Source organism: Mastigoproctus giganteus, chromosome 6 (assembly GCF_048544385.1).
Source record: "Mastigoproctus giganteus isolate SK-2022 chromosome 6, ASM4854438v1, whole genome shotgun sequence".
NCBI lineage: Eukaryota > Metazoa > Arthropoda > Arachnida > Uropygi > Thelyphonidae > Mastigoproctus > Mastigoproctus giganteus.
This window is the reverse complement of record NC_143580.1, coordinates 85,039,801-85,062,824: the sequence shown is the minus strand read 5'-3', so window position 1 is coordinate 85,062,824 and position 23,024 is coordinate 85,039,801. Positions and strand designations below refer to the sequence as shown.

Sequence of the window (23,024 nt, the reverse complement as noted above, 5' to 3'; positions counted from 1 at the left end):
GCACATTGCATTCCCCTTTCCATTTTGAGAAACCTTGCCCTGTCAGTCCAATCAACTTCAACTTCTCGAAAATCTGCTACCAATTCTTTAAATTCTGATCTTCAGGTAATTCTCCAGTGGGGCAAAGACAACTTAGTTGATTTTAACCCTTCTAAAACTCAGTCTTGTCTTATATCTAGCAAAAAGGATTCTTCTGCTCCTATGCTTATCTTTAGTGACACTCCGATTTCTAGGCAAAATGATATATCTCTTTTGGGGATTACCCTGACTTCTAATCTCTCTTGGCACAAGCACATTACAAATATTGCTTCCTCTGCATCTAAAAAACTTGGTTTTCTCTTTCGTTCTCAGTGTTACGTTTCTTCCAAACAGCTGCTGATTTTTTATAAATCGCAAATCCGCCCTGCCATGGAACATTGTTCCCACATCTGGGATGGTGCCCCCAAAACCTCTCTCAGGCTTCTTGATCCCTTTCAGAAGACGGCAGTTAGGTTAATTAATGATTCGTCTCTAACAGAGTCTCTCCACTCGCTGTCTCATAGACGTACTGTTTGTGCTGCATGCCTTTTCTACAGATACTTCCATGGGCACTGTTCTTCTGTATTGGCTTCTATAATTCCCGCTCTCTCTTTCAAAACAGTCCGAACACCTGCCGCCACCAGCCAACATCCATTTACTGTCCAACTTCAAACTCCCAGAACCAACTTTTCATCTTCCTCGTTTATTCATTCAGCTGCCGTTTTCTGGAACAACCTTCCTTCATACGTATTTTCTGAAAATTACAGTCTACAGAAGTTCAAGTCCAATGTCAACAAATATCTTCTTTCGTCTTCTGAACCTCCAACCCAAGCACGGTACAAAACTATATGTTCTATACCTCTCGTGTTTGGGGTTTACTTAAATTTTTTTTTTTTAAATGGTGGTATTGCACTGAATTTTGGTAGAATCGCCGTCTTCCCCATGCCGGCTTGAAAAGACCTAAGTTCGAGTCTTGTCGATGACGTGAGGAATTTTTATTGGTTTTTTTTTTTTTTTTTTCACAATGTGGATGAGTTAGTCGGTTTCAGGCGAGTGTAGCATGACGTTTCTCCCGGAAATTCTGGTTTTTTGGTCCAGCAAAACCGAAAATCGACATTGGAACACACGCACTTTACAGACAATATATACAAGGAGCAATGTGGCCTTAGTTGCTGATGATCCTAAAACCCTACAACAACAACAACATTGCACCGGATAATGAGAGTCATGAAGCACAAAACATACATATGCCATTTTATCACATGGGGTCCCTGAGCCGCAGTCCGTATACTCTTCAGTTTTATCTCTAAATTGCGTATTGCGCCATGATTAGAGAACTGGACGAAAAACCCAAGTTATAGGATAGATAAAATAATGCAACTTTCGCCTGAGTCTTACTAACTTGGTTGAAGTGTGAAAAAAAAAAAAAAAAAATCATAAAAATTCGGTGTGTCATCGACGGAATTTGAATCCCAAACCTTTCCCATACGAAATACAATCACTGTTCTACAGGCGAGTGTACGCGCATGATACTGACTTCTTCAATACGAAACGATAGATGAACTGATCTTTTTTTTTTATTTTTTATTTCTGTCGTGTGCCCGGGAAGTTGGAATATTCTTTTAAAATGGCTAGTCTCCACTGGAAAAGCATTTTGTATCATTCAGTTTGCAAAAACCAATTCAGTGATTAGTGACTCAAAAACAAAGCAAACAGGCAAATCAAACACAGAACACATGCGCAGGGCCATGCTAACCTTCTCTGTATTGTTCCAATTTTAGTGTATGTACTGCCGAAGCAAGTACGAGAACACATGCTTTTTGTAGATATAATATGTAAATATGTTCGTCGCGCAATATGGTCAAAGTCGTTGATGCGCCTAAACCCCAGCCAATAACAACGAAAACAACCAGAATTTGCCTCTTTTGCTAAACGAAAAACCGAAGTTTACAAATTAAGAAATCTTTTCTGTCTTTGCCTGAAACCTTTCCTCCTCCTCCTCCCTACAACCCCTGCCCCCTTTTTGCTGGCCTTTAGTGTGTGTGAAAGAGGATAGATTTTGTTGTTGCCCAGGCTGGAGTTTCCTGAATATGGGATTGCCATGCACTCGTCTTGCATTCCACCAGTGGATGTGGGATTTGTATTTTTTTATTATGATTTATTTATTTTTCGACCCTTAGCCTTTTATCAGAGACTAGATTTTTCTGGCGCCTCTGTTTGGGCTCCCTAGGTACGGATCGCTGGCCATCCACTGGTCTTGCACTCCACCATTCGATGCGGGATTTGTATTTTTTAAAATGATCCCAAACACGTTTTTGGAATTAAGTACGGGTTAGTCCAGATCCGTCAGGGTATATACTTAATATGTACTTAATTATGGTCCACCTTTTCGTGGTTTAGACGGGCACCTGGCAAAGTGGCCAGAAGCAACACACACACACACACACACACACACACACACACACACACACACACACACACACACACACACACACACACACACACACACACACACACACACACACACACACACGCGCGCGCGCACTGTCCTTTCTGGCCTTTTTATCGAGTTCTGTATCATCACAGTGTGCCACGGCGGAGTTGAACTAGCATTCTGGAGCCACCCTACATAATAATAATAATAAAATTCTTTATCCATAGAAATGTAAGACATGATTCCCGCTACAGGCAACCAGAAGAATCTCACAATTAACTGGACACATTACATTTAGTACATAAAAAACTACGTGGGTACACAGCAAATACATAAAATAGCATTAGCATTAGTAGAGGCATATGATGCAAGAAAGCAAGCTTATGCAGCATCAGCCAAAAAAAAAACCCCTTCCACTTCACCCCTCCGTTCGTTCGAAATACCTATCCAGCTGAGCCTTAAATTTATTTAGGCTATCAACTTTCCACAACAAGGGATGGAAGTCTGTTCCACCAACCAACTAAACGCTGGCTAAAGGCAAATTTCCGCACATCTATCCTACATCTGTCTTTCCTCAATTTGAATTTATGCCCTCAGGTGATTATTCTGAGAAAGAGGCAGTATCCCATAAGCATTGAGCATGTTCAAACCATTCAAGGCTTTGTACACCTCTATCAGATCACTTCGCCGGTGCCTAGTCTCCAGACACTGTAATTTGCAAAACTTAAGCCTTTCTTCATAAGAGCAACCCTTCGTTCCGTTCACTAACCTTGTTGCCCTTCTCTGTACTCGTTCCAGCAGCTCTACATCCTTCTTGAAATGAGGCCTCCAGACCTGTATACAGAACTCAGCGGTCTGACCATTGCCTTATACAAGGGATTAATCACCTCCCTATCCCTGCTAGAAAAATTCCTGTATACCATTGATAAGACACCATGAGCTACTCTTGCAGCCCGTCTGCACTGCTCAGAGAACTTCATATCTGCCTGCACAATTATCCCCAGATCCTTTTCATTCTCTGCCACTGTCAGTGTAGTACCACAGAGTTGATACGTTGCTCTGGGATTGCTGTTTCCCATATGTAGTACTTTTCATTTGTCAATGTTAAACTTCATTTGCCACCTCTCAGCCCATCTGCTCAACCTTTCCAGATCCTGTTGCAGCAGCATAGCGTCAGTAGCGTCCTTGACAACCCTGCCAACCTTTGTATCGTCTGCAAACTTGGACATTAAGCTTGTTATACCATCATCAATATTATTTATAAATACAGAAAACAACAATGGACCCAACACTGAACCCTGAGGGACTCCACTAATAACATTAGTCCACGATTAGCAGTCCATTAATTACCACTCTCTGTCTTCCTGCAATCAACCATCCCTTTATCCATAGCAATAATTTGCCACCAATGCCACACTGCTCCAATTTGTGCAGACGTCTTCCATGTGCAACAGTATCAAAAGCCTTTCTAAGATACAAATATATAATATCAAAGTTATTCCCTGCATCCAGTTCTTTTGTGACTGCATCATAGTATCCAATGAAATTGGTCAGGCAAGATCTTCCTTTAACAAAACCATGTTGTTTCTGAGCTATAACTGAATTCTTGTCGAGATGACCCTGCAGTGCTTCTTTAACCAATGCTTCCATTAATTTTCCTGGAACAGAAGTTAAACTCACAGGTCTATAATTACTGGTGTCAGCCTTTGATCCTCCTTTGTGAATTGGGGTTACATTTGCACATCTCCAGTCTGTGGGTACCTCCCCTGAGTGCAAGGAAGCTCTCATAATTATGGCTAACGGATTGCTTACTTCCTTTGCTGCCTCCTTTAATATAACTGGATAGATCCCATCCACCCCAGGTGCCTTTCTTGTATTTATCTTCAACAATTTCTCCTCCACTTTACTCTCAATTATTACAAGATCATCTAGCTCACTGCCAGTGTTTACTTCACCTATGGCATTTCCCTTCCTGAATAACTCGTCATGTGTGAATGTAGATACAAAATATTGATTTAGTTCGTTAGCTACCTGAACAGGATCATGAATAGTTGAACCATCGATATCAAGTTGACCAATCTGATTCATCCCCTTCCTTCTAGAGTTTACATAAGTAAAGAACTCCTTGCTGTTTTTCTTTCCATTCCTTGCCAAAGATTTCTCGTAATCTGCCTTCGCCTGCCTAACCTCCTTTGTAACTTGGTTTCATATCAACTTATATCTATCATAGGCTTCTGTGTCACATGTTAATTTATATGTATCCCATGCATTTTTCTTCTCTGCCATATGTCTCATTAGTTCATCTGACATCCATTTAGGCCTGAACCTTGAACAATATTTCTTAGTTGGTATGTAAAGCCTAGTAGCTTCCAAGAGAAGTTCTTTGAATGCTATCTATTGTGAATTTGCTGTTGGTAACCTCATCAGTTGGTCCCACTGTATAGAATTTAAATACTGTCTCAGACCATCGTAGTCGCCTTTACGAAAGCAATAACCCTTCCCTTTATCCCGATGGTAGTTACTTCCTTGAGTAAATCCCACTTCAGCACACTATGATCACTGCCACCTAGTGGTTCCTGTATCTGCAGATTCTTAATGCATGAAGAATCACTACTGATAATCAAATCAACAGTATTGCTCCCTCTAGTTGCCTCCTGAACATGCTGATTTAGAAAACAATCATTGAATAAATCCACAAAAACCTTGCTAGTGTGTGAGTGACCAACCCACAAATTCCAGTCAATATCTGGGAAATTAAAATCCCCCATTATAAGACTCTCTGATTTACTTGTCCACTCTATTTCCCTGTACAGTTTCTTATTATACTCATCAGAGTCATTAGGCCTATAGCACACTCCTACTCTGAATTTTGATCTCCCAATGCTTATGTCACACCAAACTGACTCGACACTGCACTGTCCAGCGATGTCGACTGACTTCACTTCCTCGGATTTTATGTGTTTCTTAACTAATAGCATAACCCCTCCTCCCTTCCTATCCTGTCTATCCTTTCTGTAGACGTTGTACTCCCCAAATTCCAGTTCTGCATTACTTATATATGTGTGACACCACGTCTCTGATATCACAACAATATCTGCCTTTGATGTTTTGAGCAATACCTCAAATTCATCAAATTTATTTACCAAACTCCTAGCATTGGTGTACACGCAAGTATACACGCACCTGTTCTTTTTCTTAGCTACCCTAACACAACCCATGTGTTTACTTGTACCCCAACGACTCCCAGCAGTCTCTGAAATATCCTGCATCTTATTTTCCAAGCTGCTGCTCATTCCAGTAGAAGCAGTGCAAGAATCACTTTCACCGTGCAATACATTATACACAGCTTATATTGCATTAAATAGATTTTATAGTTATTATAATATATTGCATTATATAGATTTTTTAGTTATTATATATAAGCTGCAACACACTGAGACAGTCTGGAAACTTTCACTGGGAGTTGACTAGTTCCGCTGACAATTGCAGGAATGCCGACTGCACTTGACTATGGATTTGCGCTTTTCTTCTCTGTAGGCAGAATCTCTGGACCACACATCCAAATCAATGTTTGCTGAGTTAAGCGCTGTGGCTTAAACATACTACAATATACGTCTACATGCCTGAAACCGAAGGCCTCAGCCGCGGAGTGAAAAAAAGCCCATGATATTTCCTCCCGTCATTGAGGATTCGAACCCGGGAATTTTACAGCCGGTGTGGAGAGGAAGGTTATAGCTACTGTGCCTCCCGCGAAGACAGACTTTCAAGACCCTGAAGATTAATTATGAGAGCATCACTGGATGAGGAAGAGATTCTTTCGAATTGCAGAAGTGCCAGCGTATTGTCAATATATAAAGACAGTTCTAAGAATAAAGTGGTAATTACAAACTGGTCAGGCTACCCTTTGAAGGCGATGATCTCAGAATGGAATACAGGGGCATAGAGATAGAAATGGAAATGTTATCTTGAAGGAAGTACAGTATGATTTTTAAAGGAAAAATGATGTGTAACTAATCTGTTTGCTAGTGTAGCACAGTGGTATTGTCACCGTCCTCCCACCTAGTGGAAAGGGCCCAGGTTTGAATCCCGTCGATGACGAAAAGAACTTTAATGGGCTTTTTCACTCCGTGGTTGAGTTAGTCGGTCTCAGGTGGAGATAGCAAGGATTTTTCCCAGAAACTGGGGTTTTTCGTCCAGCAAAGCAATCAAATCGACCATAGAACACACGAAATTAACACAGAGCACGGCAGATGAATTTAATTATTCGGGTGGCCTAAAAATAATAGTTTGGTTTTGTTTTTTTTTTTGTTTAACTAATTTGGCTAGCTAGTCTGGCTAACTAATCTGAGCTGGATGTAGGAAATGATTTTGATTCTGTTTATTTAGATTTTAGCAGATAATTGACCCAGTTCTGCACGAGAGATCAATGTTCAAAGACCATAGATGAAAATGTGCACGAAATTCTGAAAGTTTGAAAGTTTACAGACCATTAAAATTCGTTGGTTGTACATTACCTAAAGTTCGAGACCTGACAAATACAAGCAGGAACACCAAATAATCCAGAACGTGAAAGGATGACTGTGACTGTACTAAGATTGCCCCAATGCAGAAATGTATTGCACTTCGAGGCATTAGCATGTAAAGTAAAGTGCAGCCATTATCAACCCACTGCAGGATGGAAGCCTCCTCAACAATTCATGCTGAGGGCAATGGACCATAATCTGCCACGCTGGTCCAGTGCGGGTTGGCAGATCGACCGTATTCAGCAGTCAGGGGCTTGAACCCCGGTCTACTCAAAGAGCGTGTGCTACTGCACTCCCGCTCCTGACCACTCGGCTACGGAGGCCAATCTGTAGTGCATTTTTTTTTTATTTACGATCTTTGAAGGCTATTAAATTTGGCACTTTTTTTTAGTCCACTAATACAGCACTTTCTTGAATAGGTTACAGTTCCTATGTTTTGTTTGATTCCGATCATTAATTAAGGTTTTATTTTTGTTAGTTAAATTCTGGTCTATTAAAATAATTTATGGTTCTGTTTATGATAGATGGTATGTAAGCTTTTAATTTTATTTATATAATTTGGTTTGTTTAATACTATGATTTTCTTGGTTTCCGTTATTTTATTTCGATTTGCGTTTTGCTTTTAAACCCCTTCCTTTGTACTTACGACATGAATTACAATTTACGTGGCATTAAAAAATGGTCATTCCCAGCTTTTATAAATAAGAGGAGGTATAAGTTTGCTGTTTATAACGAGTTTCTCTTTTTCCAGCTCCTCAATGAAGCGTCCACAATAAAATCCGAAAGCGCTGTATGGGATATGGCAATATGCTTCTGTATGATGTCAATAGTCATCTTTTCATTGTCAGGATTATTCAGTGTTTCTACTTACGTTTTTGTTAGCGGATCTCGAACTTCAGGTTCGAGAATGGTTACTATATCAACATGTTTTATGTTGGGATCACGGGTAAGATTCTTTGATAGATCGGAAGATGGCTGTAAGACAGGAGGCAGAGGGTTGTTATTAATGGTTACTCTTCACAATGGGCTAAAGTCAGAAAAGATTCCTTAACGATCGGTCCTGGGATCACTGTTGTTTCTCATTCTCTTTAAATGATACGAAGGAATACAAAGTGTGATGTCAAAATTTTCAGATGATGTCAAGATCAGAAGTGAGGTTAATATGTGAATCCCCACAAATATCTTTTTAATCAAATTCTATTTTAATCTTAATTAATTAGTGCAATAAAGACTCTTTCTTTCTTCAGGAACAGTTGCTCTAGGGTCTAGAGGTTGGGTAGTGCCGTAGTCGTATAAACAAATAATAAAAATAAAAGACTGAGGGTATATTGCAAAAATCCACGCAAATGAATACTTAATCACAAGGTATATACAGGGTGGTTATAAAATAATTTTTCCTATTCAGGAGACCATAGTGTCAAAACGGTTAGAGTTAGCGCCGTGAAAATCGGTGGGTATGTCATTTAGGATATGGGGAAGCCATTTGTAGAAGGGAAAAAAAAAAAAAAAAAAAAAGTTCAAATTTCCACCACCAGGGGAAAACGGCGCTGTACATATGTAAAAGTTGTCATTTACTTCAAGACGCTGCTTACGCAAATGACATCCTGTTAGATAAAAGCAGAAAGGCCAACGCTACCGTCAATAACCATTATAGCTCTTACAAAAAAAGAACGTGCTCTTTTAGTAAAACTATTCTACCAGAATAATAGTAACGCTAATGTAGCACTACGTGAATAACTGAAACTTATAAAGGTCTGCGTAAAGGACCTTTAACGTCAGTGGGACTTCCAAAACTAATAAAGAAATTTGAAACGATCGGGGAGTTAGGTGTAATTTCAGGCAGGGGACGATGAGGTATCGGAACTGAGGTATTGGATGAAGTGGCGGTTGCAATGGTCAGAATGCGAAACACTACCAGTCAGTAGTGCCAGAGGAGTGTCAAGAGTCTTGAATCTTCCTTGATCTATTGTACGTAACGTGCTTCGAATAATTGTACGCCTGGTTCCCGTGCAAGGTTCACGTAGTGCAAGAACTAAAGTCTTGTGATCAGCAACAACGAGTAGTCTTTGCTTGGCGATTTCTGGCTCGTATGGAACTTGATGATACATGGGCTCGAAGGATCTTGTGGTCTGATGAGGCCCATTTCACTCTTCATGGGGCTGTAAATGCACAAAACTGCCGAATATGGGGAACTTCTCGTCCATCTGCTGTGCATGAAAGACCACTACAAAGTCCATACGTTACAGTATGGTGTGGATTCACAGCAGAGTTTATAATCGGACCATTTTTTTTTGAAGACTGAAGAGTCTACACTTCATGGCCCCGTAAGGAGTACGGTAACTAGTGCACGGTACTGCGCTCTTCTAAGGGATCACATTATTCTCGCTTTGAAAGAAAGGCAATGCTTGGAGACCGTAGTGTTTATGCAAGATGGTGCCCCTCCCTACGTTGGGCAAGTGAAGGAACTGATCCGTTCAACATTCGGAAATGATCGCATCATTTCTAGAGACATTCCACAGTTCTGGCCAGCCCGATTACAAATCTCAATCCGTGTGATTTCTGGCTATGGGGAAACCTGATAGACAGAGTTTACCGTGGCAGTATGCAGACGCTTGACGATTTGAAAGCAAGCATTAAACAGCATGTAGTCAATATCCCCAATGAGATGCTACACGAAACTGTGTCGCACGCAGTCCTCCGTTTTCAGAATGTCATCTCAGGTGAAGGAAAGCACATAGAACAATATCTGTAGATTTCTAAGTTCTGATATTAAAATCTAATCTTAAGTTAAGTAATTCCATCTCATGTTTACAGTGCCAATTTCTCCCTTGGCGGCAGAAATTTGAACTAATTTTTTTTTTTCTTCTACAAATCGCTTCCCCACACCCTAAATGACATACCCACTAATTTTCACAGGAAATAAGTTTTCCTATTTTCATAAAATAGGAAAACTTATTTTATAACAACCCGGTATATACTTTTGTTCGAAAAACCATTTTGTTCGGTAAACCATTAAAGGGTGCTGCAAGATTATGAAATGCTCAATTCAGAATAATAGGACTCGCTCTTTTTGGGGGACCAATTATGGCCAAGGGTGTTTCTAGTGACGAAAAGGTCAGAATCAGTGCTGGATTAGGTTTGTTCCCAGACGGCGCCTGGGATTTCTCCCATCTCCGCGTATGTTCGCTGTATCGAGGACAGTACACTGTCAAGCCAGAGACTTGAAAGTGTGTGGGCCATGTCTGTGCAGTGTGATCTGTTGTGCCCATTGTTTTTCCGGCTTATTGGCCGCCAGGCCCCTGATGGGGCCCGACGTTGCCCATACCTTGCCACGTGGAGGCTAACCGGGTGTCCAGAATCATGACGAGTTGCTCCGGCAGGTCCTGCCACCTAGTTTCCTGGGATTTCAGTGGCTAGGACCTAAAAAAAAAAAAATTATAGTACGAGCCAGCAGGGCTCTTGCTGGGGCGCCAAACACAGAAGAACAATGAGGCGAAAAAATATATATCCTTAGTAAAGGACGCCAAAAAATCTTTCTGCCCGGGGCGCGTAAATACCTTGGTCCGGTGCTGGTCGGAATCACTGAGCTAATCGTTCAATGGACTACGGCTCTATGTGAAACCACTACATTTTTATTACTGCACGGCACAACAGATAAGTTATAGAATTCAGCGGGCTAAAATTTATTTCGTTGGGTAGAAAAATACTGTATTAAAACGTCCAAATTGCGTGTAGTTGATCAATTTATTCAACAATAACGATCAACGAAATAAAGATAGCAGATCGAAAACAATCGTGTGGAGTTCACAAAAATAAATGTGCGCCATGAGAACCCTTTTTCTACAAAATATCAGGTGTAGACAATCTCCTGAGAATACGATCATCCTCGACTTTTGCTCACATGTTCAAACTTCATTTGGTCTCGCTGTCTCAAGGTGCTGTAAGCTCTCACTCACTCACTAGTATAAACGGAAAACGTTAGGTCACACCGTCTCAGACAGTGACCTTGGGGCGGCTAGACAACTTCTCGATTAATGTCTTTCTGGTTTCCAGAAGAAACTGCTCTATAAGTTTATTTATTTATTTTTCTTTGTAATGAAACTGTCCGAGAACTCATGTTACTTTTATGTCAGACTCCAGTCGGTACTGGCTTTATTATGCAGAAAATTGAAATCGGACGGGCGCATCATTTCTTATTCCAGTCAAGTTTTTATTTGGATTACTGTACATATTGTGCTTTCGTTTCATTCACACTCACTTTTCTTCTCTCCCTCTCTCTCTAGTAGAAACTTAGCTACAGTTAGTAGCAGCAGTTTTAGAGGCAAGTTTTAGCAGTATTAGATGCTTCATACACTTCATGGAAAGGTGCTAGTAATATTGTATTATTATTATTATTATTATTATTATTTTATTATTATTTTTTTTTTTGTTGCCTCACTAGATAAAAAAAGTCTCACTGGTACTGTACTTTTCGCCACCCTCAAGAACTAGCGCCGTCTGGTTATGGTACTTTCTAGGATTCCATCGTAACATAGTCCTGCTCCCAAATAAGGAACTGCTTACCTATTTGAAAATATAAATGTTCTTTATTTGCCCGAAAGTCAATTATAGAGTATACAAGGTGTTTTTCGAAAGGTCTCGTCAAACTTTGGGACCGTTTTTTTACTGAGCATAGGGATAAAAAGAAGTTCATATGGACATGTGTCCGAAAATGCTATCCTTCTGGGTTATAGCTCGAGTTCTTTCTTTCTTTTTTTTTTTTTTTTTTTTTTCACTACAGAAACTATTATCAAGTTATTTTATTTTATTTTTTATTATTAAAGTAATTAATTCACCTTGTCAGATGGACGAAAATTTTCTTTTACATATACACCAGAGCAAGTGTTCGAAGCGGACTTCCTTGAGCAACGATGCACGCCTCAGTGTCTTCTCAAAGATTGTCTAACGCGTTCGAAATTTCCTGAGGGTTCCGAATTGTTTGACAATCATACACGATCCGTTCTCGGAGGATCGTGCACGAATTGTGGTCAGCGTAAACATAAGCGTTGAGATGTCCTCAAAGAAGAAATCCAGTGTGCATAAATCGGCAGAACGTGTAAATCACGCAGTTGTTCCACTGTTATAAATTGCAAGACCAGGATAGTTATCGAGAAATTCTCAAGAAGCGAGGCTAAAATGTGCCGGAGTTTCATCCTGCATGAATTATATCTGACGGACTGTTTGCAATGAAACTTTTTCCAGCAATGCAGGTAGTTCCTCCTCTTCCAAGAAATGTCTTTAATTTTGGCTATTGAGCATAGGTGTCAGGAAAATGGACCAGCCAGATAGTCACCAATGATGCCAGTCCAAATGTTCCAATGAAACTGCTGCTGATGTCGAGACCTGTTGATAACATGCGAATTTTTCTTGTGCCCATTGATGATTATTTTGAAAATTCTTAGTTGAATTTCTTGTACATTGTGATTCATCCATGAAAAGTAGATTAGAGAAAAAAGAAGGTTGAATTCACTGCTGCAGAAGCCATTGATAAAACAACTGGTGAATGAAAGTCTTCTTGCGAAGTTGACGTGAGTAGAGCAACGACTCTGCCCTATCACTTGCAGACTGCATGCGCAGCATATGATATGGGTAGAATTGCTGTTATTGTTGTTGTTGTTGTAGGGTTTTAGGCGCATCAGCAACTCAGGCTAAATTGCGCCGTATATAATTATAATATGTCTGGAAATTGCGTGTGTTTTGTGGTTGATTTGCTCTTTTCTGGACGAAAAACCTGAGTTTCTGGGAGAAAAACCATGTTACTCTTGCCTGAGACCGACTAACTCAGCCACGTTGTAGAGCTGTGCTCATGAATTTTTCATATAATTGAATGCGCAACACCTAATACTACTGTTACATTTCTCGTGCTAGTTCCTTGAACTTGTGCGAACACATGCTTTCTAAAGCAGGTATTCGGACAGTTCTGGTTCTTCCTCACAGTGCCGGACCAAGGTATTATTGCGCCCCGGGCAGAAATATTTTTCGGCGCTCGCTTTATTAAGGATTTATATATATTTTTTCATGATTTGTAAAATTTGTTACCCCTTAAAGAATGGCTCCCCGGGTAAGGGTTCTGCTAGCCTGTGCCTTAATCCGGCACTGCTTCCTCAGGTAATAGGCAAAAAGGATTCTATCTCTCGAAGATGCCGGTGATTGACTGTAAAATTATCCTTGGCTGGTCATCGTCGTTGCGGAAAAATTCTCCGGTAAAGATGCTGTGCTTTTTACTGCTGTTCCCGTTCCCTCGATCATAAATGAAATAAATATCTGTCATTTCAGTATTAGAGTACCGATTATTCAATGGTAAAGCTAATAAATAGAAAAACCGGCGACCCACTTCAAGAGCAGTTGCTTGGCCCAGCAGGAGTAGAGGAACTCATTCCGAGATATGTATGCATTTACAGTGATATATGCAAATGATTCTAACCTGAAAATTATTGATATTTTCTCCAAGATCATTGATGGTCTTGAAAAGGGTCACTGTGCAATAGCACTGTTCCTTGAGGCACTCTCCTGGAAACATAACAAAAAACTTATTACTTATCAAAAGCTTTAGATAAGTAATTTGTTCTCGAAAAAAAAATTTGCCTAAGACTTTCGGTCGCACAAATCATAATCTATTCCTCAACAAACTCAACATCATGGTTTGAGAGGGAAAATTAACCTTCTGTTCGTCCATTTGTTGTAAAATCAGATCAGTCTTTATTCCGGATATTTGTTTTTTTTTCCCAGGGGAATTCTTCAAGGCTCACTTTTTGGACCTGTCTCATATTCTTTTCAACAATGAATTTTCGCACGTTCTTCTTCTGCCATAGTCGTTTATGCTGATGATATTACAATTATAATTACAGACCCTAACCAGCTCCAAATCAAAATCTGTGCCTTGATGTCTTCAATGCATAATTGGCGTCATAAAAATCATCTCATGCTTAATCCAGAAAAATCCAAATGTATAGTGTTTAGACCAAAAACAAACCGCTAAATATTGAAGCATAAGAAGCATACACAAGAAGACTTCGTCACTTGCGAGAATCCTTACCCGAGCCTCTGCCTGGGTATACCTTTCCTTCTCAGACAAGTCTTTCTCTTTTGAATTCAGCCCCACCTTACCTATGGCATTACCTAATGGCAACCATCTGCCAAGAAACCGTACTAGAATCAACTCGGTCTCACCAATGTGTGTGTGCGTTCAATTTTAGGCCATTCCTGGAACACGTAAGTCAGCACAATATAAAAGGAAGTGGGACTACTCAGCATCTAAAATATTTCTGTTTATACTCCGGCACGACAACCAGGTCAGTAGAGTTAACAATAAATCATCGTATTTATTTATACGAGAAAATATGATTATACGTGACTACTATATACGATTTATTTACAATAAATCATATTTTATCGTATTTAGTAGCCACGGGCTTGAATCCCGGTCCACTCAAGGAACGCGTGCTATGCTCTATCTCTCCTGACCACTCGGCTATGTCAGGCCTAGTGACTGACTCACAAAGCTGCTGAGGTTGTGTTTAAAATGCCCTGAAGAGACAACAGAAAACAAAACTGTAGATATTTTATTATTTTAATCTTAAAAATGTTCACAATTTAACTGTAAAGAAACTTGTACACCACGTAACGCGAGTGGACAGCTTTTCTTGTTCTAATTCCTTTTCTCTTGCAGATGTTTGAAATTTTCCAATATTAAAATATACATAAAATTTCCAATTTATTCATAGTTTATCTGTTGTTATAACACCTGTTTAATTTCAGAACTGCATACTGTTATGTTTATTTCTTTTCTAAGGGAACACCCACTAAAAAGCCTTTGGCTTATGTGTTCTTCCTTCTTTTTTGCTGTTATCTCACAACGGACATTACCGAAAGGGACAAATAAACTTATCATTCGCGAGCCCAAATGAAGTTAGAGAGATTCACGAGATAAAGAGAACAGTTCAAATACTGGCTGTCCGAATAAAAATCAGACGTATGTTAGATGTGTGTGTGTGTGTGTGTGTGTGTGTGTGTGTGTGTGTGTGTGTGTGTGTGTGCTAAGCGCGAAAGGCTAAGACTATGAGGCGTCAGTATATTGTGTCGTTTGTTTGTTGTTGTTTGTTATTTGGTTTTTAGGAGCATTAGCAACTAAGGCCATATTGCTCCGTATATTGTGTCTGCGTCTATTCTTAGGGCGGTTTCTGTCTCCTGGACGAAAAACCAGTTTCCGGGATTAAAAAAAAAAAAAAAAAATGCAATGCCTGAGCCCGGCTAACTCAGCCATTGAAAAAACTCATAAAGATATCTCACGTTATTGATAAAATTCGAACTCAGGTCGTTTTCATCCGGTGTGGGAGGGCTGCGATTTTAAGCATTGTGCTACTACGAGGGTAAAACCGGCCGCCTGGCAACACGATGTCCAATTAGCTGGTCAGCTAAATTGTGATATTGGTCATCCACTGACCTGTAGATCATAGGTTAACGATAACCTGAATATCGATTACAGGAAAGGCAAACGCGAAATAAATTACTCATGCTATGAAAATTTACTTAATTTAATTTTTATTCATAGTTATACCAAGGAGAAAATGAACAGGCTGCTGAAGGTCACTCACCAGGCGTTCTCTGCCCTATATAGTGTGTGTATGTGGTATCGCTGGTGGCTCTAGGCATTTGCCCATCTCCCCCTTGTTCATCTGTGGTGGTGCGGACCCGAAAAAGTGTAGGCGCTCGTGTGTCAGCCTAATGTGCTGGTCTGGGTTCACTATCACTTGTAGTGCTCAAAACGCACAAAATCCAGCACCCAACAGAGATAGTGCAATACCGGTGGGCGTCAGCAATCCCGCTCCCAGGTTGCCCAAACCAGGGAGGCAGCAAAAAAAAAAAAAAGAAAAGAAAATTAACCTAGTAATTATTTTACTCAGAAATTCTGATATTACCTTACTTGAATTTAACTTTTAGATATTACAACGCAAGGAAATTTAAAAGTTAAAACTTTAACTATGTACGAAAGCATTTAAAAGGATAGCCGGTGGCAAGTAGTCACGATGAGACTACTGCCATAGGAAGCATGTTGATATTCGTCACTTCCGCTCCAAGATGTATTTCATTTCTGTGTAGCAATGAAATACATCTTTACAATCTTCCACGAGAAGAGGCGTACTGGAAGCAGATGATAAAGCCAGTAGCATCAACAGGGAAACAACAGTCGATGAGACTGTTTCTCTATAAAGCATTGATTGCCACGCATTCAAATTCAGGAAAATTTGATCAAAAATTTAATGGCGATGATGATTGCTATGAACAGCCACAATGAGACTGCCACAGCCCATTAATATTAGCTGGTCCAAAACGACGTTACTCAACTTGAAATATCAACCTTACAAGAGACCACTGCCACGGAAGAACATAATGATCCTTGTCATCCTCCCAGTCAGAGGTACTCAACAATTAGAAATATTGCCTTTCAGTCTTCCACAGAAGAGATGTACTGGACGCAGATGACAAAAACCTCTAGCGTCAGGAAGAAGGTCAACAGTCATGAGACTGTGCCTCTATAATATATAATTTCACAATTCATCATTTCCCACGCAGTCAAGTCTAGGAAATCATTTGATCAGAAAATTAGAAAAGTTGCTGTGAACGTCGCAACGAGACTGTCACGGCACAATTTATATTATCTAATCCAACAGTGGCGTTTTTGAGCATGTAGTTTGAATTTTATATTGAAATAAGTGGTGTCGGATCAGTTGGTATCTGTTTCCAGAGTCCAACAGTCAGGTGGTTACAAGATTCAAATAATGAACTTAAGGTTTGTTTTTTTTTTACCATAGTGAATAATCCAGTCCGTACTATGGTATGGTAGAACCTCCCCGTTGTTTTTCTCATGTTGTTTGATATTCAACCGCCTGTCTTTTTTCCTCTACTTTAGTGCATTTGAAGAATACGAATTTAAAATTATGTAACCCTAAGTTCATTTAGAAGCAGACCATTTTAATTTAGATCATTTAGTAAAAAATTTGAAATGCGTGGCTAAAAATAACTCGGCCTAGGCTGTCTCTCAGTAAAAAGAAAATAATGCAATGAATTTCAATCCACTCGTATAATCGCTACGCTTATGTGAAGTGGTGGTTTTCATACCTAACGATTGCATGTTCGGCCAGTATTCAGTGTAAGCTACTGTGTCCTGTGCCATTTGCAATTATGGGTCTCGATGCATTGTTTATTATTAGTTTCGTGGCCCTTTCTCATAGTCAAATAATAGCATAAACAGCACATAATGTAGTTGTCTCGCCGTTGATGCTTTCTGCTAGGATACACAAAAAGAAACACCGGATGTTCACATGGTTCTCGACATTTTATTTGACCTCATGCAGGAAAACAGGGCTTCCCAAACAGTCAGTAGAGAAAATAATGCAAATTAACTAGGTAACGTGACTAATCACTGTAATAAAGTTTTGCTCTATCTTCTGTGATCCAGGACATAGTACAATTAATGTGATTTTTAAATCTGTTCTTTCTCGTTAGACAGGACGTTAAATGCACTACATTCAACGACTATGAAAGACTTTTTAATTTATATACACTTGGAAGCTAAAGCTCAAAAGGGGCCTCCAACAGTTTTTCAAATAGATTTTTCCTAATAACACTGAACAACAATGATGAATATTTTCAATAGAAATGTAACGAACTTGCGTATTTTTAAACCTAATGTAGTTTTCGCGCATGTACTTAGATTTTGGCTAATCTGTTCGTAATTAGTTGAACTGCTGATTGAGAAGTTCTGGAATCAGAAGTTTTCTATTATTTATTATTGTTATTCAATTTATTGCATATGCTTCGCCCCTGAACAGCCTTCAGCTAGGAGGGTGCCTACATATCGTACATTATAACTTAGACAGCAAACATAGAAGTCGTATATAAATTACACATATACAAACATGTATACAACATGTATACAAACATGCTTGTATACAATGTATACAAACATGTTTATACATGTACATTTGTACATGTATAAACATTAGTTTCTATATTATAATGCAACAAATAACATCTAATTGCCAGCAAATATAGCACATACACTTATATACAATGATACGAGCAAAAGGTAGAGATATAAATACATACGTATCGTAATATATACATACAAACAAATAATAATTTAAAACGAGTTAATTCTTCTCTGTAGAGGAGCAAAGTAGGATTCAACGGAGATTCCATCCTGAAGGAGATAATCAGGAAACGTCTACAGTTGTATGTGGTGGTACATGTCCTCTGTCTTCTGAGATCTGTACGCTTTCTCATTACAGAACTTGTGGGGATCAATCTTCAGGGTGTTGTACGTTTGGAGACATGTAGACATGTATAGTATCTTATGTAAGGCGGCTCCCAAACGCTAGTTCAACTCCACCATGGTGCACTGTGATGTTACAAAAACTCTGCAGAAAGGACAGAAATGTGTGTAATGCTGTTTGTGCCGTGTATGTGTTTTTTTTTTTTTTTTTATATTTTTGTGTTTTTGTGTGGGCGGCTCCTAGAACAGAAGTTCATCTCCGCCTCGTTGCTCTGTTCAGTTTTTACAGACTCTGTCAAGGTAAGGCCAGTGTGTGTCGTGTAAAAAAAAAATAAATAAAAAAATAAAATAAAATAAATAAATAAATAATAATAATTTTTTTTTTTTTTTTCCAATCCAAATCCACACAGAAATATCCCGTGTTGGATGAAGATAGATGAAAAGGAAGACGAGAAAGAGAGAGAGGGAAAAAAAGGGAAAAGTTTTTCATCCCGCACGGGAGAAAGTGATTTTGTTTGTTTTGGTTTTTAGGAGCATTAGCAACTAAAGCCATATTGTTATAACGGCAAATTAGAGTTGCGTAGAGTCGCTAAAAATGTGAAAGTTAACTCAGTGTATTACCAGACTGAAGTTCTACAGCCGTGTTTGAACGTGAAATACCCACATTACACGGTTCTGACGCTGAAAAGGTCTGGGTGCATCACAATAAGGCGTCCAGCCACATGTCATGTTGCACCCTCGGTTTTTTGAGAAGAATGGAAGCGGTGACAGGTATTCGTTCGATCCCGTTTGAAGATATACCTATTAAATCACCTGACGCCGCACCCATGGATTTTTGGGCATTCGGACTTTTGAAAAGAGCCGCCGGAAACCGCCGCCCCAGAACTGCTGAAGATTTGTGGAAAGTCTGCCAGCAGGAATGGGACAAGATCGACTTGGCAGTTTTGCAGCACGCTTTACTTCAATGGAAATTGCGATGCCGTGCAATATGCATCCATGAGCAGGGAAAACAAATAGAACACAACCGGTGGTGGCAGCACGGAATTTCGTAGTTTTAAAGGATTGTCAAAATCGTTATCAAAAGACTGAATCAACCCTCTGTAGTATAATTGTATAGAAACAAATGTTTATATATGCGCAATTTATGTACGACTTCTATGTCTGCTGTGTAAATTATAATGTACAAATGTATATAGACACCCTCCTAGCTGAAGACTGTTCAGGGGTGAAGCGTATGCAATAAATTGAATAATAACAATAATAGTAATATGTGTAAGTGTAAAGTGTAAAGTGCCGCCGTAGCCTAGTGGTCAGGCGCGCGGGTTCATAAGTACACGTGCCTTGAATGACCGGATTCAAGGGATTCAAGCCCGTGACTGCTAAATACGGTGCTGTTTCTTGTATTCTGTCTATCTTGTGAACTCTTCTGACCGTTTGGTCGTCCTGGAGTATAAACAGAAAATTTATTTTTATTTTATTGATGTCTAACGGCACCAGGGGTTTCCCCCATCTCCGCGTTGCTTTCATTGTAGGTGTACCAGTTCACTGGGAAGGCCAGAGATTTAAGAGTGTGTGGATTTTGTATATGTGTAGTGTTGTGTATCGTTGTTCATCTGGCCGTTTAGCCGCTGGACCCCTACTGAGGCCCAACGTTGTCCACACTTGGCCTCGTGGAGGCAGACCAGGTAGACAGAATGAAGTTTTACTCTGGCAGGCCCTGCCACCTAGTTTCCTGAGATTTCAGTGACTAGGGCCTAAAAAAAAAAAAAAAAAAGACTCGGTAGGGGTGAGCGCTGGAATTAGAAAAGCCAATTGAGGTGTATGCGGTTTAATTTGGACGAAGTTAAGTTTTTGCAGTTTGTGTGGGGTTATACGCTGGCGTATTAGGCAGAGTATGGGGGGGAGACTGAAGGCTGGGGGGGAAAGACAGAAATATGGGGACGATAGAGAAGGCGACCCCAGGATTTTCAGTGAGACAGGCCCAAGCCCCACCAGGAGAAGAATCAGGGTTGGCAGGGGTGGAGAGGAGACAAGACTGTCTCCTCCTCCCCACCAGGGGAAAGGGAGTAAAGGTACCAGGCAAGAGAGCCTGGTACAGATCGCCATCAGGCATTGACAGTTGTGAGCACGTGGGGGGTCCAAGTGATCTGAACCCGGATCTTCTTTGGTGTTCTTTTTCAATGTAGGAGTCAGATCCCAGTCGCAGGGTCATACATGAATCAAGTCCTGTGTCAGGTTGTCTCTGGTTCAGACGTAGGTCTTCCTGGTTGTCAGTTCCCTCGTGAACAAAGCTAAATGATGGTCATGTTCGTGGTTGTGGGTTATTTGGTACAGTTTTCTTGTGTATTCCGGTTTTCTCTAGTCCTGGTTTTGGGATTCATCATCAGCTTCTGGGTGCTGTGCATGGTGGTTTGCTATAAGTGCTCGCCTTCTAGCAAAGAGTTTCTGTGCAAAAATGGTAAGGGCTTTGTATGTTTGTTCCGAGTCGAGAAGATGCTGTTCCATGTTCTGCGGGAAGTAGGTGATAGCAGTGGTGAGCCTGCATTGCAGGTCCTCATACTGGTCGCAGTAATACATGAGATGTTGCCATGTTTCCTCGTGGCCACAGAGGCAACGGGGATCCTCAGTGATTCGGAAGCTACATAGTTTTGCATTAAATGGCCCATGCCCTGTGAGCAGAAAGGTGACGTGGAGCCCTGGTTGGAACCAGCTCGGGAGTTTTGGAAAGACTCTGTTTACGCTAGGGAGGAACTTCTTGGTGATTTCCCCTTTAGTGGATTCTGTCCACCGATCCTGCCATTCCTGTCGGAGGTAGTCGAGCAGTCTGGTTTTTTCAAGCTTCCTGTTGTTGGTGAGATCCAACGTGAAGTTCAGGATAGTGCACGGTATTTCTTTTGTCATATTATATGTCAGGGCGCATCTGATGATTTCCAAGTCCAGCGGGAGGACACCGGCCAGAACCTGGAGTGCGTGCGTGCTGACTGTGGAGACAGCTCGTGTGATTGTCAGAATTATTGACCGTTGGATGCTGTCCAAGGTTCTTCTATTTACCACTGTGGTTACCTTTTTGTACCAAACTGGTGAAGCATATGTGATGACCGGGATGAAGGTAGATTTGTAGTAGAGGGACAGGGTCTGCTTGCTTAGCCCCCAGTCCCTCCTGGTCACTCTTGCGACCAATGCAGAATATTTCCGTATCTTTTGTTTAATGTACTTTAGATGGGGTTGAAAAGACAGATTTTTGTCAATGATGATTCCGAGATATTTGATTTCTGTAGCAAGTTTTATTGTGGTGCCTTGGATTTTTACTTGCGGTGGTCTGGCAAGGTCGAGTCTGCCCTTCAGGAGTACCGAGCAGGTCTTACTTGGAGAAATCCGCAGGCAATGGATTGTAGCCCAGTTTTGCAAAATTTGTATCGCGTGGTTGGCTTTTTCTTCGATCTGCGCTCGTGAGTCAGCAGCAACAGTTATTATCAAATCATCGGCGAAGGCCTGGGCGCCGACTTCGCCAATATCAAGGGCCAGGAATTCATCTAAAATCATATTCCATAACAGGGGTCCTAGGACAGAGCCCTGCGGGTACCCCCTGTGGATTTGTCTAGTTAGCTTCCTATACGGTGCATGTACTTCGATCGCTCTCTGTGTTAGGTAACTACTGATTGTGTTATACAGGTTTAGGGGCACTCCAGCCTGCCTAAGTCTCGTGAGGACGCTCGGCCACCAGATGGCGTCAAACGTCCCTGCGAAGTCAATACTGATAACAAGAAAATATTTGGTAGTACAGGCTTCTACTTTATCCAGCAGTGTCTTGAGAGCTTCGATCGTGGATAGGCCAGGTTTGAATCCAAATTGCATTGTGTTTGTTAGGTTTGCCCCTTCGTAATAGTGGAGGAGCCTCTTGTGCAGCATTCTCTCGAATAGTTTGCTTACAACTGGGAGTAAGGCGATCGGGCGGTAGGACTCTGGTTTTTCTGGCTGCTTTGATGGATTTTTCAATTTAAGTTTGATGTTGGCAATTTTCCAGTCATTAGGAAAGGTTCCTTGTTGGAGGCAGGTGTTATATAGCGTCAGTAACAGATCCGGCGTGTATTCCACCGTTTTCTTCACAATTTCCGGTTCAATTAGGTCTGGGCCAGGGCATTTTTTGCTTCTGATTTGCATGGCGGCCGCATGCAGCTCATCCACAGTGAAGGGTGTTTCTTGTTGGTCAGTGAAGTATGAGTCATTTTCTTGACAGATCCGCAGTTGTTCTGGGAGGGTAGGAGTTACCTGTTCCAGGAAGATGGTGTTTAGAATATTGGTCACCGAGTCATCCCACGTAATATGTGTATTTTTCATTTTTTCATTCATTTATTAATTACACACAATATAGTCTCAACATTATGTACATAAAAGTATATACATGATTTATATACAAGATATATACGAAATTTTTAGAAATCTTCAAGTACCGTGTTAATAGACTAGAAAAGAATAGCGAAAGCTTAAAAAGCGGTACTCACCTTGAAATTAATCTGCGATGGTTTACTTAGGTAGTTTACTTAGATGGTTTACTACCTAAGTAAACCATCGCAGATTAATTTCAAGGTGAGTACCGCTTTTTAAGCTTTCGCTATTCTTTTCTAATACAAGATATATTTACATATAATTATATGCTCTGACAAACATTAAACTCTCGTGTGTGTGTGTGCAAGTGTGTTCTTATTCAGGGTATCTCCCAGGCATAAGCCCAAAT

The 23,024-nt window shown here is 40.4% G+C and overlaps 1 non-coding gene across 1 annotated transcript; it reads right to left on the bottom strand.

Moving 5' to 3' along the window:
- Nucleotides 1–1,717: 1,717 nt before the first annotated feature.
- Nucleotides 1,718–1,823, bottom strand: LOC150084450 (U6 spliceosomal RNA). Its single transcript, XR_016547125.1, has one exon. It is a non-coding gene; the product is annotated as a U6 spliceosomal RNA (small nuclear RNA).
- Between the last annotated feature and the right edge of the window lie 21,201 nt (nucleotides 1,824–23,024).